The following is an 18,890-nucleotide window of genomic DNA, read 5'->3' as shown; positions in this document are numbered from 1 at the left end:
ATTCATAAAACACATGAAGAGACTAAAGTTCACCAAAATATCAAGGTGTCAGAAAGTTATGAGCAGGTGGAAGGGCTGACAATAAAGAGTGCAGACAATGTGAGATAACTATATACAAAACAAGGTAAATGCGCAGAAAACAAGGTGACTACATAGAAAACAAGGTAACTACATAGAAAACAATGTAACTACATACAACATGAGGTAACTACATACAAAACAAGGTAACTATATACAAAACAGGGTAACTACGCAGAAAAGGGCCTATATTAGAACACTGAACTTTCAAAATTTCGAATGTTATAATATTGAACCCTATTAATCAAAAATTTCAAACATTGAACATACAGAACAGCGAATTATTTCCTAGGGAAAAAATTTGCTGTTCCAAAACACATACACACAACACAAGCACACCAAACAAACAGCAATCTACACACATACACCTAAATTCTTACACCTAACCCTACACTAAACTATACATACACCACTAACTATCCACTTACCTTAACCCAAACCCTAACCCTAAGGTCCATCACTATCGCACAGTCACCTCACCCGCGCCCTAACCCTAACTCACCTACTCCACCCTAACCCTCACTTCCACACAATCGCACACTTACCTGAACCCGACCCATAACTTTCCACCACAGTGCTGAAAATACCGAAGCAACAGAAACGGACAACCAAATTCTTTTATTTATTTATATTCACACTAGTACTTTGTTTACAGTAATTGCATATCAAATTCATAGAACATATGTTCCTGGTTTTAATATTTTAATATAACTTAATTGGAATGAAGTTTAACCTTAATGATTTAATAACGGATTTTATGCTTATCCATCTGAAGATTAGTTCAAAACATCAAAATACTACTGGGAAGTGACAAAAGAGTAGGTGTATGCATATGTATTCTGGTTCATTACATCTTACATGCATTGAATCAAACAACATAACTTACACAAATGAACAATACAAACACACTACATGCATTTTTATATTTTACAACTATAAATCATAACATTCGCATGTTTTAAGTATACTATAATAGCCTATTCGTAGCATTAGATTTTATTTAACAAAATTAGGCATGGCTTCTTGAATGGATAAATATGAAAGATGAATTTATTTGTACAAGTACATGTGTCATTCACGAAGAGACTCGATAAACGCAAAAAGTTTTCAAGATTCACGTTTTTTAAAATGGAATGTTTTTTTAAACGGAACATATATTTTTCATGCCGCTTTGCTTGTTAGTATTCATGCTTAATTGGTTAACGACTTAATTGGTTCAGCATATTGTGTATATAAGGGAAATTGGTTCTGTTCAATTTATTCTGAGGAAGTCTCTGGATACGGAGACAAAAGCGCTTAATGATTGACCTAAGGAACTATTTGCACTTTGTACTATCTGGAATTTAGTTGTGTTTTGGCTTGTTTTTATTTTTTGGACATTAAACTTTTGTTAACCTACTTCAACGGGCTGCTGGCTATCTATTTTGGACAACCTTTATTGTACCGGATCCTGTTTCTTCATACTGTTTGGAATCTGAACTGTTTGGCGAGGTTACATACAAAACAAGGTAACTATATACAAAACAGGGTAAATACATATAAAACGAAGTGACTATATACAAAACAAGGTAACTACATACAAAACAAGGTAACTACATACAAAACAAAGTGACTATATACAAAATGAGGTAACTACATACAAAATGAGGTAACTACATACAAAACTAGGTAACTACATACAAAACAAGGTAACTACATACAAAATTAAGTGACTATATACAAAACGAGGTAACTACATACAAAACAAAGTGACTATATACAAAACGAGGTAACTACATACAAAACAAAGTGACTATATACAAAACGAGGTAACTACATACAAAACAAAGTGACTATATACAAAACGAGGTAACTACATACAAAACAAAGTGACTATATACAAAACGAGGTAGCTACATACAAAACAAAATGACTATATACAAAATGAGGTAACTACATACAAAACAAAGTGACTATATACAAAATGAGGTAACTACATAAAAAACAAAGTGACTATATACAAAACAAGGTAACTACACAGAAAACAAGGTGACTACATAGAAAACAAGGTAACTACATACAAAAGAAGGTAACTATATACAAAACAAGGTAACTACATACAAAACGAGGTAACTATGTACAAAACAAGGTAACTACATAGAAAACAAGGTAACTACATACAAAACGAGGTAACTACACAGAAAACAAGGTGACTACATAGAAAACAAGGTAACTACATACAAAATAAGGTAACTATATACAAAACAAGGTAACTACATAAAAACAAGGTAACTATATACAAAACAAGGTAACTACATACAAAATGAGGTAACTATGTACAAAACAAGGTAACTATATAGAAAACAAGGTAACTACATACAAAACGAAGTAACTATATATAAAACAAGGTAACTACATACAAAACAAGGTAACTATATACAAAACAGGGTAAATACATACAAAACAGGGTAACTACATACAAAACAAAGTGACTATATACAAAACAAAATAACTACATACAAAACAAGGTAACTACATACAAAACAAAGTGACTATATACAAAATGAGGTAACTACATACAAAATGAGGTAACTACATACAAAACTAGGTAACTACATACAAAACAAGGTAACTACATACAAAACGAAGTGACTATATACAAAACGAGGTAACTACATACAAAACAAAGTGACTATATACAAAACGAGGTAACTACATACAAAACAAAGTGACTATATACAAAACGAGGTAACTACATACAAAACAAAGTGACTATATACAAAACGAGGTAACTACATACAAAACAAAGTGACTATATACAAAATGAGGTAACTACATACAAAACAAAGTGACTATATACAAAATGAGGTAACTACATACAAAACAAAGTGACTATATACAAAATGAGGTAACTACATACAAAACAAGGTAACTATATACAAAACGAGGCAACTACATACAAAACAAGGTAACTACATACAAAACGAAGTGACTATATACAAAATGAGGTAACTACACACAAAACTAGGTAACTACATACAAAACTAGGTAACTACATACAAAACAAGGTAACTACATACAAAACGAAGTGACTATATACAAAACGAGGTAACTACATACAAAACAAAGTGACTATATACAAAACGAGGTAACTAAATACAAAACAAAGTGACTATATACAAAACGAGGTAACTACATACAAAACAAAGTGACTATATACAAAACGAGGTAACTACATACAAAACAAAGTGACTATATACAAAACGAGGTAACTACATACAAAACAAAGTGACTATAAACAAAATGAGGTAACTACATACAAAACAAAGTGACTATATACAAAACGAGGTAACTACATACAAAACAAAGTGACTATATACAAAATGAGGTAACTACATACAAAACAAAGTGACTATATACAAAATGAGGTAACTACATACAAAACAAGGTAACTATATACAAAACGAGGCAACTACATACAAAACAAGGTAACTACATACAAAACAAAGTGACTATATACAAAACGAGGTAACTACATACAAACAAGAGCTAAGAGGAGGAAAAAAGAAGAAAGGAGAGAAGGAAAGAAAGAATGAAGGCGGGAGGGAGGGAAGAGGAGGGAAGGAGAACTACAGTAAGAAGATTGTACTGGAAGATGTTACACTATTGAGGTATGAATCTAAGACCAGAATAAATGTGAGGAACTCACAGTCTAGATGGGGGTTCAAAGTACGAGAAACTGGCTTGAGATGTAATCTTGACCAGTAAAGACTTTTCTTGGGATGAGTGGAAAATAGCACAAGATTCTTTTGAAGAGTTACGAAAGGGAAAAGTTTTCCTGAGGACACAGAAAAATCAACAACCAGTGTTAAAAGAGTACATAACAAAAGAAATGTGGAAACAAAGCAGGTGTATCTAGAGAAAATGACAGAGGGAGAGAGAAAAGGCACAAAAGACAGTGAGTCTAGACATGTTTCTGAAGTAAAACAATGATTGATTTTATTAATTTGATGTCCAGGCTGGTCCAGGAGTAAAACATGTTCATAATAAAGTGGTGGAGAGAAAATCTCCACCAGTAGGCCAAAGAGTCTGACTAAATCAATTGTGGATTTTTATGAATTCAGGAAAACATGATTATATTCATGAAAAAAGTATTAAAAGCAAAGTTGCTATACACTAACAGTCTTTTATTACTAATGTACCATGGCAAAATATATAAGACAGAGGTTTTCTGGTAAGGCTGATTAAGATATAAGCAATGATATCCCTAAAGTATTTTAAATTATGAAGACATCTGGAAACATCTGCACCTTAAATCAACTGAGCATGTGTCAGACCAATAATCCATGATGAAACAGAGTTACAAGAGGGAAAAGTTTTCCCTGAGAATGACTACATGGTACAGCCATCCATCAAGCCACCAGAACCGCTATGTGGTACATCCATCCATCAAGCCACCAGAACCCCTACGTAGTACATCCATCCATCAAGCCACCAGAACCCCTATGTGGTACCTCCATCCATCAAGCCACCAGAATCCCTACATGGTACCTCCATCCATCAAGCCACCAGAATCCCTACGTGGTACCTCCATCCATCAAGCCACCAGAACCCATTTTTCCCATTTTTGCACATGGGGCTGGGTTTTCACTTAAACAATGACAGTCATCTAGAGCCCATGTTTACACTACTTGGTGGCCAATAGCCCTGCCACAGTTGTTCTTTTGCACCACACATACACATGCACACTCACATCAATAGACAATTTAGAGTGCCCAATCTGTCTATGCATGTTTTTGGTATGTCAGGAGAAACCTAAGTGCCCAGAGAAAACCCACAAGATCAGCGGGAGGAGATGCAGACTCCACACAGAAGGCACCCGAGCCAAACATCTATTCACAGAATCTCTTTCTGTGTGGCTAGAACAGCGCCTGTTTTACCACTGTGCTGGTACATACCAACATACCACTTCTTTAAAGTAAAACAAATACCGTATATATCTAATAAACAATTTGTAACAACTAATGTTCTAATCTTAAAAATCACAAAAAAAGTGGAAATATAAACTGGAAGAAGCTTCAGTGAAATAAGAAAAAACATTCAGCTCCATTTCTTTTTCTCTAGACTAAAATGGGTCTATATCACCATATCGAATGGTGATAATGCCGAACGTTGAAAATATTGAAAGTTCACGAGAACGAACTTGTGCCCCCCACACCCCCGCTAAATATATATTCCAACTCTGAGGTCGCACTACAGTGAGTAAAGGGCAAATATCCCAATACTCACTGTACCACGACCCCAAAAACACAAGTTCATTCTCGTAAACTTTCGATATTTTCAGCGTTCAGCATTATCACCATTCAATGTGGTGATATAGACCCACTAAAACACATAATAGTAGCAGTTGGTAGGGCAGAAATTACTAAAAATTTACTCTTGTCAAGATGGTGCTGATAATAATGATCTTTTGAAATTGGCTACTGGGAAAGAATGGAATATTTGTCCTTTGATTCAAAATCTTTGCCTCTCTTACCATATTCTTAAGGATTCTCCTATCCTTCACCTCCATTTCGTCAATAAGTTGAAGTTAGGACAATAGCAGAAAATGATATTGCAACCTACATCAGGAAATAATTAAAGTTAGATGGAGTAATAGGTTCATTGTCCAGTGCTTCTATTTGCAATGGAATAAATTCCCCCTACAGTTCAAGAAATGCAATTTCCTGTCATCCGTCAAATGTAGCCTGGATAACTGAATGGGCACCCTTAAATTTGCTCTGGCACTTACAGGTCTTGCCATTTTTGAAAGTGGTTGTAGCACCTAAAAATATTTATTGCCAAGACACACATGACCTCTGGTAAAATTGACTTGTATATACTGCGATGGTGGTGCTGCTGTAGCATTGCCACCTGACAGTAAGACGTTGTCCCATTCGATTCTCAGCTAGAGCGTCTTCTGTCTGGAGACATGCATAAATGGGCACCGTGGACCTTCGTTGAAGGTTGTGAGTCAGGGCTGGCAACTTGGCACATAAAAATCTACTGCCAATCATTAGAGGACCGGAGTTCCGCTGTGGCGACCCCTAACCAGGAAAAGCTGAAAGACACAACATATCCTATGACCCTGTCTTGTTATGTAGGTTTCCTGAATAGTTACTTTGTAATTGTCTATGCACAGCATTTTAATGTGCTTGGGATGGGGTACTGTAAAAGTGCAGTTGTCAGAGGCACTTTACTCCCCAATAATTCCATTTCTAAGTAATTCCACTTGTTGAACAATCTGAGATATTTAGGAAATAAACAAGTTTCCTTTTGAAGGAAGAGTGCAAGGGTAACATTTTACTTAATAAGGGGCAGTAGAAGTTTAATTTCTGGGCTCCGTAAAGAAGTTGCTCTCATTTACTTTAAAGTTCAGAGGTTCAGATGTTGGAATGAAGAATATCACAGCAGCTCATGCAGCTCTGTGGCCTTGTAATGTGCACATACCTCTCAACCTACACATATTGAAAATCTGGGCACAGGTTCTTGAAAAGTAGGTACAACCAGCCAAAAATCTGGACACCTGATTAGTATACAAGTTACATAACAATTCTGCAGGGATTGTGGGATACCACTCATGAATGTGTTTTTAGAAAACTAAGCATCGACCGCAGATAAACTACCAACTCATTTTCTGAGAATTGTTGCTGATGCAATAGCCTACCCAGTAGCCATTCTTATTAACAGATCTATATGTGAAAATCTAGTACCTGATACGTGAAAAATTTCTCTCCACAAAGGAGATCATTCTAAAATTCTAAAGAGCAAGCAAACTATCGCTCCTTCGCCATTCTTTCCTCCCTATCTAAAATCCTAGAGAGGTGCATACTTACCCAAATCATGGAATACCTAAATACTCACAAACTTGTGTCTAATACACAACACAGATTTCATCCTTTTCATAGCTCCACCATGGCCCTAATATCATTAATGGACACAGTTAATATCCACAGAAACAATGGAAAATTTGTATCTGCAGTCTTTCTGGACCTCTTTAAGGCATTCAATAGGGTTGAACAGAACGGACTCATTAGTGTTCTTTCTGATCTAAATTTCAGTAAGCCTACTGTTGCCTGGTTCCAAAGCTATGTGTCAGGTCGACAGCAAGCAGTTCAGTGGCAGAAAGACCTTTCCCCACTACTTCCATCACTGTAGGTGTTCCCCAAGGCTTCACCCTTGGTCCCCTACTGTCCTCTGTTTTTACTAACAAGCTACATACCTCTACATTACATGCTACTGTCATACAATATGCAGACGATTCCACATTAATATGTGCCACTTCTTCCCTTTAAGAACTTCATTCACTAACACAAGCCTCCTTTCTTTCTGTCGAATCTTGGCTCTGTAACTGCCAGTTTATTCTAAACCCTAATAAAACTAAACTGCTGCTCTTCCAACCAACTAGATAAACTCCACCATCTCCTCCATTCAACATCACATCCCAAAATAACAGCATTATCTCTCCTGTCACCCACACTAAACTACTTGGAGTTGAAATCATCTGTAATATGAAATTAGATATTCAGATCTTCCAAACCATAAAGAAGGTCCACAAAAAAATGGGTATCCGATACAGAAATTAGCAATTCCTTATAAGAGCAACTAAAAAAACAATAGCATGCACACACCTCCTCTCAACACTTATCTGTGCTTCCCCAATTCTCACTAATCTGAGAAAAACAGACACTGCAAAACTCGAGTTATGTTACAGTACAATTGCCAGGTTTGCCACAGACTCCCCTTATAGGTCTCACCACTGCATAGCCCTAAAGCAACTTAAATGGTTAGAAATACCACAACTTATCCTTATAACCAGCTTACTATAGCCGATAAAATTCTGCATCACCCTGAAGAAACCTCTGCTCTAAAAAACCTACTTCATCCCTACACCAGTAACAGGGTGTTACTCTCCAATAACAAACTCCTCTTGGACAACTAAAGCCAGTTCTACAGAAGGTGAATCTCTCTTCTCCGATTTTATAACTAAAAGATGGAATACCTTATCCACCAACTTAACAGCTGCAAGCTCAATAACACAATTCATAAAAACTTAAAAGCTGACCTGGCTGATAACTGGCTCTGGTCTTGGGCCACTCCTGGATAGGACCAGTCCTCAATATAATACTATATTCTCCTGCTCTTTCTTCGTTTAACTTTCACACTTACTAACCAGTGACTACCTACTTTCACCTTTCTCTTTCAGCATTTCCACAGTGCAGGCCACAGAACCGCCACAGTGTACTTAACACAATCCATGCAAGACCTCTAGTCTGTTTCACTGACTTATGTAATACAGGGAATGTCCTGTATCTCTTAGACTTATGATACGTATGGTTGACTAATCTTATCACACTTCCAGTATTAAGGTACCTTCTGTTATTTTTCAAACAGTATATAATAGTTTCCATGAATGAAATTCGTATCTTATTGAAACCCTTCCTGTATCATGACACTTTCCCTAACTTGTAAAACTGCATATATTAACTTTTATGTATAAACTTTGTGTATCCTTAGTTATTGTATACTATGAACTTTATGTTTCCCTCATTTATTGTAATAACTATTGTTCATAAACATAGAGCTTTTCTCCCCAAGCCTCCTCTGAAAGGGACTGGTGTCCAGTCAGACTTTCTCGGTAACCAAATGTAAAATAAAATAAAATAAAATGAATTTAGTCTAAATATTCAGACATTGCCAGAATTAAATATCAATATCAAGCAAAAAAAAAAAAAACACCCAAGAGAGCACTACTTGCAGACATAACAGGAAGATCAAAGAGACAAGTGTGATCATTGTGCATTTTATGGGGTGAAGCACAAGTGTAAAACTGAGCCCCTAATGTCCCCAAAGTGTTGCAGTGTCATAAAAGCATGCAGTCACATGTTATGACTTTTGAAAACTGACACAACAGCTACATGAAAAAAGGTGAAGCCTATGGAAAATAATCAGTTTAAATGTATTCAACGGATAATGAAATTAATACCGAAGGTAAACAAGTGGTATCCAGGAATGAAATGTAAAGGAAGTGTTGACTATACAAAAGATTACCTGAGGAGTCTCCATTTACCAAAAAGCCCTGTAAAAACCTCAGTGGGTTAAAAGATTAAAAGCATAACTAATTATGTATCTGCAAATCTGATAGGCATAGACAGACTGGTACCCCCTGTATACACAATAATTCAGACAGACTAAGTAAACAAGGAAGAAGAGGACACGGCAATGGACATTTCTTAAATCCTGTCCAAACAAAAAAGAAATGGCTGGCCTGATGAGGGACAAGAATGAATTTAACATTATGACCACTGGAGTGAAAGGAGGAGGTTGAGGTGAGCTGAAACCCTACAACTGTTGAAGCTGTTGAAGATAAGAAAAGAACTAGCCATTATATCAGCCCACTATGAACTAAATATTATATCAGCCCATTAGGAACTAGATATTATATCCACCCACTATGAACTAGATATTACATCAGCCCACTATGAACTAGATATTACATCACCCACTATGAATTAGACATTATATCAGCCCACTATAAACTAGATAATACATCAGCCCACTATGAACTAGACATTATATCAGCCCACTATGAACTAGATATTATATCAGCCCACTATGAAATAAATATTATATCAGCTCACAATGAAATAGACATTATATCAGCCTACTATGAACTAGAAATTATATCAGCCCACTGTGAACTAGATATTATATCAGCCCACTGTGAACTAGACATTATATCAGTCCACTGTGAACTAGATATTATATCAGCCCACTTCTTCTTCTTCTTTTGGCTGCTCCCGCTAGGGGTCGCCACAGCGGATCAACTGTTTCCATTTATTCCTGTCCTCTGCATCTTGCTCTGTCACACAAACCACCTGCATGTCCTCTCTCACCAAATCCATAAACCTTATCTTAGGCCTTCCTCTTTTTCTGTTACCTGGCAGCTTCATCCTTAGCATCTTTTTCCCAATATACTCTGCATCCCTACTCAGCACATGTCCAAACCAATGTAATCTTGCCTCTCTGGCTTTGTCTCCAAACCTTCCAACCTGGGCTGACCCTCTAATATACTTATTCCTAATCCTGTCCATCCTCGTCACACCCAGTTGCAATCTTAACATCTTCAACTCTGCCACGTCCAGCTCTGACTCCTGCCTTTTTGTCAATGCCACTGTCTCCAACCCATCTGGTCTCACTACCCTCTTGTAGACCTTCCCTTTCACCCTTACTGGTACTCGTCTGTCACAAATCACTCCTGACACTCTTCTCCACCCACTCCATCCTGCCTGTACTCTCTTCTACATGCACCATTACTCTGAACTGTTGATCCCAAGTATTTAAACTCATCCACCTTCACCACCTCTACTCCCTGCATCCTCACCATTCCTCTATCCTCCCTCTCATTCACACACATATATTCTGTCTTAGTCCTGCTGATCTTCATTCCACTTCTGTCTAGAGCATATATCCACCTCTCCAGGGTCTCCTCCACTTTTTACCTTCTCTCACTACAGATCACAATGTCATCTGCAAACATCATAGTCCACGGGGACTTATGTCTGATCTCGTCTGTTAACCTGTCCATCACCATTGCAAATAAGAAAGGGCTCAGAGCTGATCCTTGATGTAATCCCACCTCCACCTTAAATGCATCCCTCACTCCCACCACAGACCTCACCACTGTCACACTACCCTCGTACATATCCTGTACCACTCTTACATACTTCTCTGACACTCCCGACTTCCTCATACAATACCACAAATCTTCTCTAGGCACCCTGTCATATGCTTTCTCTAAATCCACAAAGACACAATGCAACTCCTTCTGACCTTCTGTGTACTTCTCCATCAACACTCTCAGAGCAAACATTGCATCTGTAGTGCTTTTTCCTGGCATGAAACCATACTGCTGATCACTAATCATCACCTCCCTTCTTAACCTAGCTTCCACTATTCTTTCCCATAACTTCATGCTGTGACTGATCAATTTAATCCCTCTGTAGTTACTACAGCTCTGCACATCACCCTTATTCTGAAAAATTGGTACCAAAACACTTTTTCTCCATTCCTCAGGCATCCTCTCACTTTCCAAGATTTCATTAAACAATCTGGTTAAAAACTCCACTGCCATTTCACCTAAACACCTAGATGCTTCCACAGGTATGTCATGTGGACCAACAGCCTTTCCATTCTTCATCCTCTTCATAGCTATCCTTACTTCCTCCTTGCTAATCCACTGCACTTCATGATTCACTATCCACACATCATCCAACCTTCTCTCCCTCTCATTCTCTTCATTCATCAACCCCTCAAAGTACTCTTTCCATCTGCTCAACAAACTCTCCTCGCTTGTGAGTACATTTCCCTCATTATCCTTTATCACCTTTACCTGCTGCGCATCTTTCCTAGCTTGGTCCCTCTGTCTAGCCAATAGGTACAGGTCCTTTTCTCCCTCCTTAGTGTCCAACCTTTCATACAACTCTTCATACACCTTATCTGTAGCCTTCGCCACCTCTATCTTTGCCATGCACCTCATCTCCTTATACACGTCTACTTTCTTCATCTCTCTGACAATCCCACTTCTTCTTCGCCAGCCTCTTCCTCTGTATACTCTCCTGTACTTCCTCATTCCACCACCATGTTTCCTTGTCCTGCTTCCTCTGTCCAGATGTCACACCAAGCACCTTTCTAGCCATCTCTCTTACTTGCTCTGCTGTAGTTACCCAGCTATTCGTTAACTCTTCACTGCCACCCAGTGCCTGTATTAACTCTTCCCTGAACTCCACTGCCACCCAGTGCCTGTCTTAACTCTTCCCTGAACTCCACCTCACAATTACCCTTTTTCAATTTCCAGGTGCTGCCCTCACACTCCTCCTCCTCTTCTTGATCACCAATGTCCTCCTACAAACCACCATCCTATGCTACCTAACTACACTTTCCCCTGCCACCGCTTTACAGTCTCCAATCTCCTTCAGACTGGCCCTCCTACATAAGATATAATCCACCTGTGTGCATCTTCCTCCACTCTTGTATGTCACCCTGTGCTCCTCCCTCTTGTTAAAATACGTATTCATCACAGCCATGTTCATCCCTTTCATAAAATCTACTACCATCTAACCTTCTACATTCCTTTGCTTAACACCATACCTACCTATCACTTCCTCATCCCCTCTTCCCTTCACCAACATGCCCATTGAAATCTGCTCCAGTCACCAGTCTCTCACCCTTGGGTACAGTCATCACCACTTCATTCAACTCACTTCAAAATGTTTTCTTTCTCATCCATCGCACACTATATCAGCCCACTATGAACTAGACATTATATCAGCCCACTATGAACTAGATATTATATCATCCCACTATGAACTAGACATTATATCAGCCCACTAGGAACTAGATATTATATCATCCCACTAGGAACTAGATATTATACCAGTCCACTATGAACTAGACATTATATCAGCCCACTAGGAACTATATATTATATCATCCCACTAGGAACTAGATGTTATACCAGCCCACTATGAACTAGACATTATATCAGCCAACTGGGAACTAGATATTATATCATCCCACTAGGAACTAGATATTATATCAGCCCACTATCAACTAGACATTATATCAGCCCACTATGAACTAGACATTATATCAGCCCACTATGAACTAGATATTATATCATCCCACTATGAACTAGACATTATATCAGCCCACTAGGAACTAGATATTATATCATCCCACTAGGAACTAGATATTATACCAGCCCACTATGAACTAGACATTATATCAGCCCACTATGACCTAGACATTATATCAGCCCACTATGAACTAGACATTATATTAGCCCACTATGAACTAGATATTCTATCAGCCCACTAGGAACTAGATATCATACCAGCCCACTATGAACTAGACATTATACCAGCCTACTATGAACTAGACATTATATCAGCCCACTATGAACTAGACATTATAACAGCCCACTATGAACTAGACATTATATCAGCCCACTAGGAACTAGGCATTATATCAGCCCACTAGGAACTAGACATTATATCAGCCCACTATGAACTAGATATTATACCAGCCCACTATGAACTAGACATTATATCAGCCCACTAAGATATTATATCAGCCCACTATGAACTAGACATTATATCAGCCCACTATGAACTAGACATTATATCATCCCACTATGAACTAGACATTATATCAGCCCACTAGGAACTAGATATTATATCATCCCACTAGGAACTAGATATTATACCAGTCCACTATGAACTAGACATTATATCAGCCCACTAGGAACTATATATTATATCATCCCACTAGGAACTAGATGTTATACCAGCCCACTATGAACTAGACATTATATCAGCCAACTGGGAACTAGATATTATATCATCCCACTAGGAACTAGATATTATATCAGCCCACTATCAACTAGACATTATATCAGCCCACTATGAACTAGACATTATATCAGCCCACTATGAACTAGATATTATATCATCCCACTATGAACTAGACATTATATCAGCCCACTAGGAACTAGATATTATATCATCCCACTAGGAACTAGATATTATACCAGCCCACTATGAACTAGACATTATATCAGCCCACTATGACCTAGACATTATATCAGCCCACTATGAACTAGACATTATATTAGCCCACTATGAACTAGATATTCTATCAGCCCACTAGGAACTAGATATCATACCAGCCCACTATGAACTAGACATTATACCAGCCTACTATGAACTAGACATTATATCAGCCCACTATGAACTAGACATTATAACAGCCCACTATGAACTAGACATTATATCAGCCCACTAGGAACTAGGCATTTTATCAGCCCACTAGGAACTAGACATTATATCAGCCCACTATGAACTAGATATTATACCAGCCCACTATGAACTAGACATTATATCAGCCCACTAAGATATTATATCAGCCCACTATGAACTAGACATTATATCAGCCCACTATGAACTAGACATTATATCATCCCACTAGGAACTAAATATTATATCAGCCCACTAGGAACTAGGTATTATATCAGCCCACTATGACAGTAATCAGATGCATAAACTGATGTTATAATTTTCTTTACATTAAAGGGATTTATATATAAATTCTCTCTAGTTCATTCAAAGCATAAATAAATCTCCCATATTCTATTTTGTGAATTGATTCAAAATGTGCATGATGTAAGCTTTTACATGTACTTTAATACTTCAAAATGGCAGCCATAAAACAAATAGAGTGTGGACCTACATAGATACTAAGAAACCTACACACAAATAAATATGAAATGCTTGCCCAGTTTTGGTGGTATTACCAAACACCAATTTAATGTTTGACTCAAGTATTGGAATATTGTGGGTAAGTTTTAATTAAAACTAATTTTATTTAAATACATATTTGCTTTACCAATATTTATCTAAAGTTGGTTATTTTTAAAAGAAACAGTTGATTCTGTGTAAGTATTCAGTAAATGTTACACACATTTCCTCATTAGTATTTGAAATGTATTAATGTTTTTTTCTCTTCACCTTTCTATTGTAATAGTTTTAGAATGTCTGTATAATTTATTCACATACATTTTCACTTAAAGTAAATGAAGACTTCAGTTTCCTGCCTTTGAGTATTTATCCTTTCTTGTTTTTGACAAAGGACTCATTTCTGTTACCAAGAAAACGAGGGTCATAAACCTGCTCTGTACAGGGATACCATTTTAGTGTGCCCTTTAATGCTATTTTAATATTTTTTATATGCAGTTGTGTTTTTTTTAATGATAACCTCTGTTGTGAAAGGTTAGGACTTCTTTGTGACAGTATTCCATGTGGGGTTATGGTACGGCTCTGCTCAGTCTGTGTGAATTTCCCTCGTCTGAATTTGACTAGTTACATTGTAACTAAATATGCCTTTGTTGTTTTGTTGTTGTTAGCACCAGGATACTGTATGATGGTTAGATAAAGGATTAAATGTGCCTTATTCTGGTGCAATGGATCATGTTGATGAGAATCATATTTAGGGTTACCATTTATCTTTATGTCTACAGATTATCTATGAGGAAAACTCTAGAGTTTGACCATATCCAAAAGCCCCATAAGAGATATGTGATATATGTGAAAAGAATAAATTAAGATAGTGTCATGGAGATTGTGACAAAGGGGGATACTGCCAGCACAGCTATCTGTATTGTTGTAAATAATTATATGTCATTTATAAATATAACATGATTTATATAAGATGCTTGTGTTAGAAATGTATTAGAACTGTATGCCATGTGTATATTAAACTAGGTTTGTACAGATGTTTATGTTGAGAAGATATTTTGTAGAGTGCTTGTGCTTGAAATGTGTCCACAGTGTGCCGTGATGGAAGAGAACAGACATGTACATGCACTATTGTAACTGTTTAAACGTATATATTTTAACAATAAAAACTGTATTACAGGAGTTTAACTTAAAAAAAATAACTGAAATTAAATTACTTTATAGGCTAGGCCAGAGGCACAATGTGCTGCAAATCTTTCTGTATTGTCTTCAGAGTGAGCTAATTACTACAATTGTATTATGACTTCCAGCATCTGCCAAAGATCTGAGGTCTATGTATTTTCACAGGTGGATGCTAAATACTGCTAGCTTCCAGCAGTGGGGATTTCACCTGGGATAGAGTGAGATGACAAGAAATTATGTCATTCTGCAAGCTATCCCTTCAGTAATATTTGAGATATTAATTTAAGAAGTCTCTTAGAGAGACACAGCATTCTGTATTCTGTCTTGGACCTGACAACAGCTAAAGAGGACCATTCACCACACATCTGCCCTGCTCTTAAATAAGTTAACTAGGGAATAGGATAATTATCTTAGATATAGTCAGGAATACAGCAAAGTTAGTTTAGATATTTTTCTTTATTTATTTGAGACTGTCCTGCAATGTTGTTTTAAATATTTCCTGTGATCCTGGACTCTGATGTCACTGTGAATGTATATTTAGTATTGTCCTGTTCTTTTATTATTTATTATTAAATACATTTAAACCTTTCATTGTGGCTGATCTTTGTGAGACATATTTAAGTTCTGAGAGTACTTGCATACTTATTTGGTGACACTGGGCCACTCCTAATAGCCTTGCTCTTGGTCAAACTACCATTTGTATTAATAGTAACATTACAGAGTAAAATTGGACATCCTTTGTTAAGGGCGTTAAAGAAGTTGATAAGGAGTGACTGTTTGACAGTGATAACTATCTTATAGTCTGTGCAAAAGGGGCATAACTAGTAAACCTGTGCCAGCCTTTCCCAGGTGTGTGTGTGTGTGTGTGTGTGTGTGTGTGTGTGTGTGTGTGTGTGTGTGTGTGTGTGTGTAAATCAAACCTCAAAGAGTGTGTGTGTGTTAGCAACTTGGGTATGGACATGAAGCACTGGTTGGACAGAGAGGCACTGGAGGTCTTGGCTTGGCCTCTCAGTTGAGATCTCAGCTCTATAGCTGTGCCAGTGGGGAGTCATATTGGGGATGTGGAGAAAGAGGGAGAAACCAGCCCTAGACTGACTGTGGTCTCTGTGGGTTCTTAAGGGAAATTGCACTTGATGCAGAGAGCTGTATCTGGAAATACTATGTGCGTACCTTGTCATCCTCTGAGTGTAAATCCCCCACTAGTGCCAGCGGTGAGAACTGAGGCTCCTTTATTACTGGTCCAGTGCTGGGATGTCACAGAGGCAATAGTCAAAGGGTTGTACATGTTCAGACTTTACAAACAGTTATCGGTCAGTACATTATAACTGAGAAGGATGTACTCAGATGACTTAAAATTACAGACTGGCTTGACTTTTCTGCATTCTGTCATTTAGCATGATTTTAATAGTTTTAAGCAGTTAAAGCCTAAGTATTGCAAAAGTGAAGTGGTTTGCCGTTAATACTCTAAGTATTTGGCACCAACTCAGAACTTAGTTCACCCCACTGACCACACCTAAATAATTAGTGATGAAGTCGCAATTAGATAGTTCACCCTACTGACCACACCTAACTAATTAGTGATGAAGTCGCCATTAGATAGTTCACCCCACTGACCACACCTAACTAATTAGTGATGAAGTCGCCATTAGATAGTTCACCCCACTGACCACACCTAACCAATTAGTGATGAAGTCGCCATTAGATAGTTCACCCCACTGACCACACCTAACCAATTAGTGATGAAGTCGCCATTAGATAGTTCACCCCACTGACCACACCTAACTAATTATTGATGAAATCGCCATTAGATAGTTCACCCCGCTGACCACACCTAAATAATTAGTGATGAAGTCACCATTAGATAGTTCACCCCACTGACCACACCTAAATAATTAGTGATGAAGTCGCCATTAGATAGTTCACCCCACTGACCACACCTAAATAATTAGTGATGAAGTCGCCATTAGATAGTTCACCCCACTGACCATACCTAAATAATTAGTGATGAATTGGCCATTAGATAGTTCACCCCACTGACCACACCTAAATAATTAGTGATGAATTTGCCATTAGATAGTTCACCCCACTGACCATACCTAAATAATTAGTGATGAAGTCGCCATTATATAGATCACTCCACTGACCACACCTAAATAATTAGTGATGAAATCGCCATTACATAGTTCACCCCACTGACCATACCTAACTAATTAGTGATGACGTCGCCATTAGATAGTTCACCCCACTGACCACACCTAACTAATTAGTGATGACGTTGCCATTAGATAGTTCACCCCACTGACCACACCTAAATAATTAGTGATGAAGTCGCCATTATATAGATCACTCCACTGACCACACCTAAATAATTAGTGATGAAATCGCCATTACATAGTTCACCCCACTGACCATACCTAACTAATTAGTGATGACGTCGCCATTAGATAGTTCACCCCACTGACCACACCTAACTAATTAGTGATGACGTTGCCATTAGATAGTTCACCCCACTGACCACACCTAACTAATTAGTGATGAAGTCGCCATTAGATAGCTCACCCCACTGACCACACCTAACTAATTAGTGATGAAGTCGCCATTAGATAGTTCACCCCACTGACCGCACCTAACTAATTAGTGAAGTCGCCATTAGATAGTTCACCCCACTGACCACACCTAACTAATTAGTGATGACGTCGCCATTAGATAGTTCACCCCACTGACCACACCTAACTAATTAGTGATGAAGTCGCCATTAGATAGTTCACCCCACTGACCACACCTAACTAATTAGTGAAGTCGCCATTAGATAGTTCACCCCACTGACCACACCTAACTAATTAGTGATGAAGTCGCCATTAGATAGTTCACCCCACTGACCACACCTAACTAATTAGTGATGAAGTCGCCATTAGATAGTTCACCCCACTGACCACACCTAACTAATTAGTGATGAAGTCGCCATTAGATAGTTCACCCCACTGACCACACCTAACTAATTAGTGATGAAGTCACCATTAGATAGTTCACCCCACTGACCACACCTAACTAATTAGTGATGAAGTCGCCATTAGATAGTTCACCCCACTGACCACACCTAACTAATTAGTGAAGTCGCCATTAGATAGTTCACCCCACTGGCCACACCTAACTAATTAGTGATGAAGTCGCCATCAGTGGAGCCTCTTGTCTTGAGCAAACATTTTATATTAATATCCTCATTTCTGTCTTATTATGCCTTCCTCTCTTTAGCATTACGTTTTCAAATAAAGCTTAAGCTGACATTGAGACACAAATCAAGTAGATAAGATAGCTGTG

General features: G+C 37.8%; 1 protein-coding gene across 2 annotated transcripts in view; it reads left to right on the top strand.

The window, feature by feature from the left end:
- The window catches only part of P4HA3 (prolyl 4-hydroxylase subunit alpha 3), a 1,158,229-nt gene that overhangs the window by 1,021,622 nt on the left and 117,717 nt on the right, over positions 1 to 18,890 (top strand). The window lies entirely within an intron of this gene.

The sequence above is a fragment of the Protopterus annectens genome, chromosome 5.part1 (assembly GCF_019279795.1).
Source record: "Protopterus annectens isolate FY-2018-M chromosome 5.part1, PAN1.0, whole genome shotgun sequence".
Taxonomy (NCBI): Eukaryota; Metazoa; Chordata; order Ceratodontiformes; family Protopteridae; genus Protopterus; species Protopterus annectens.
The sequence above is the reverse complement of the archived record's forward strand: the minus strand, read 5'-3'. Positions and strand labels throughout refer to the sequence as shown.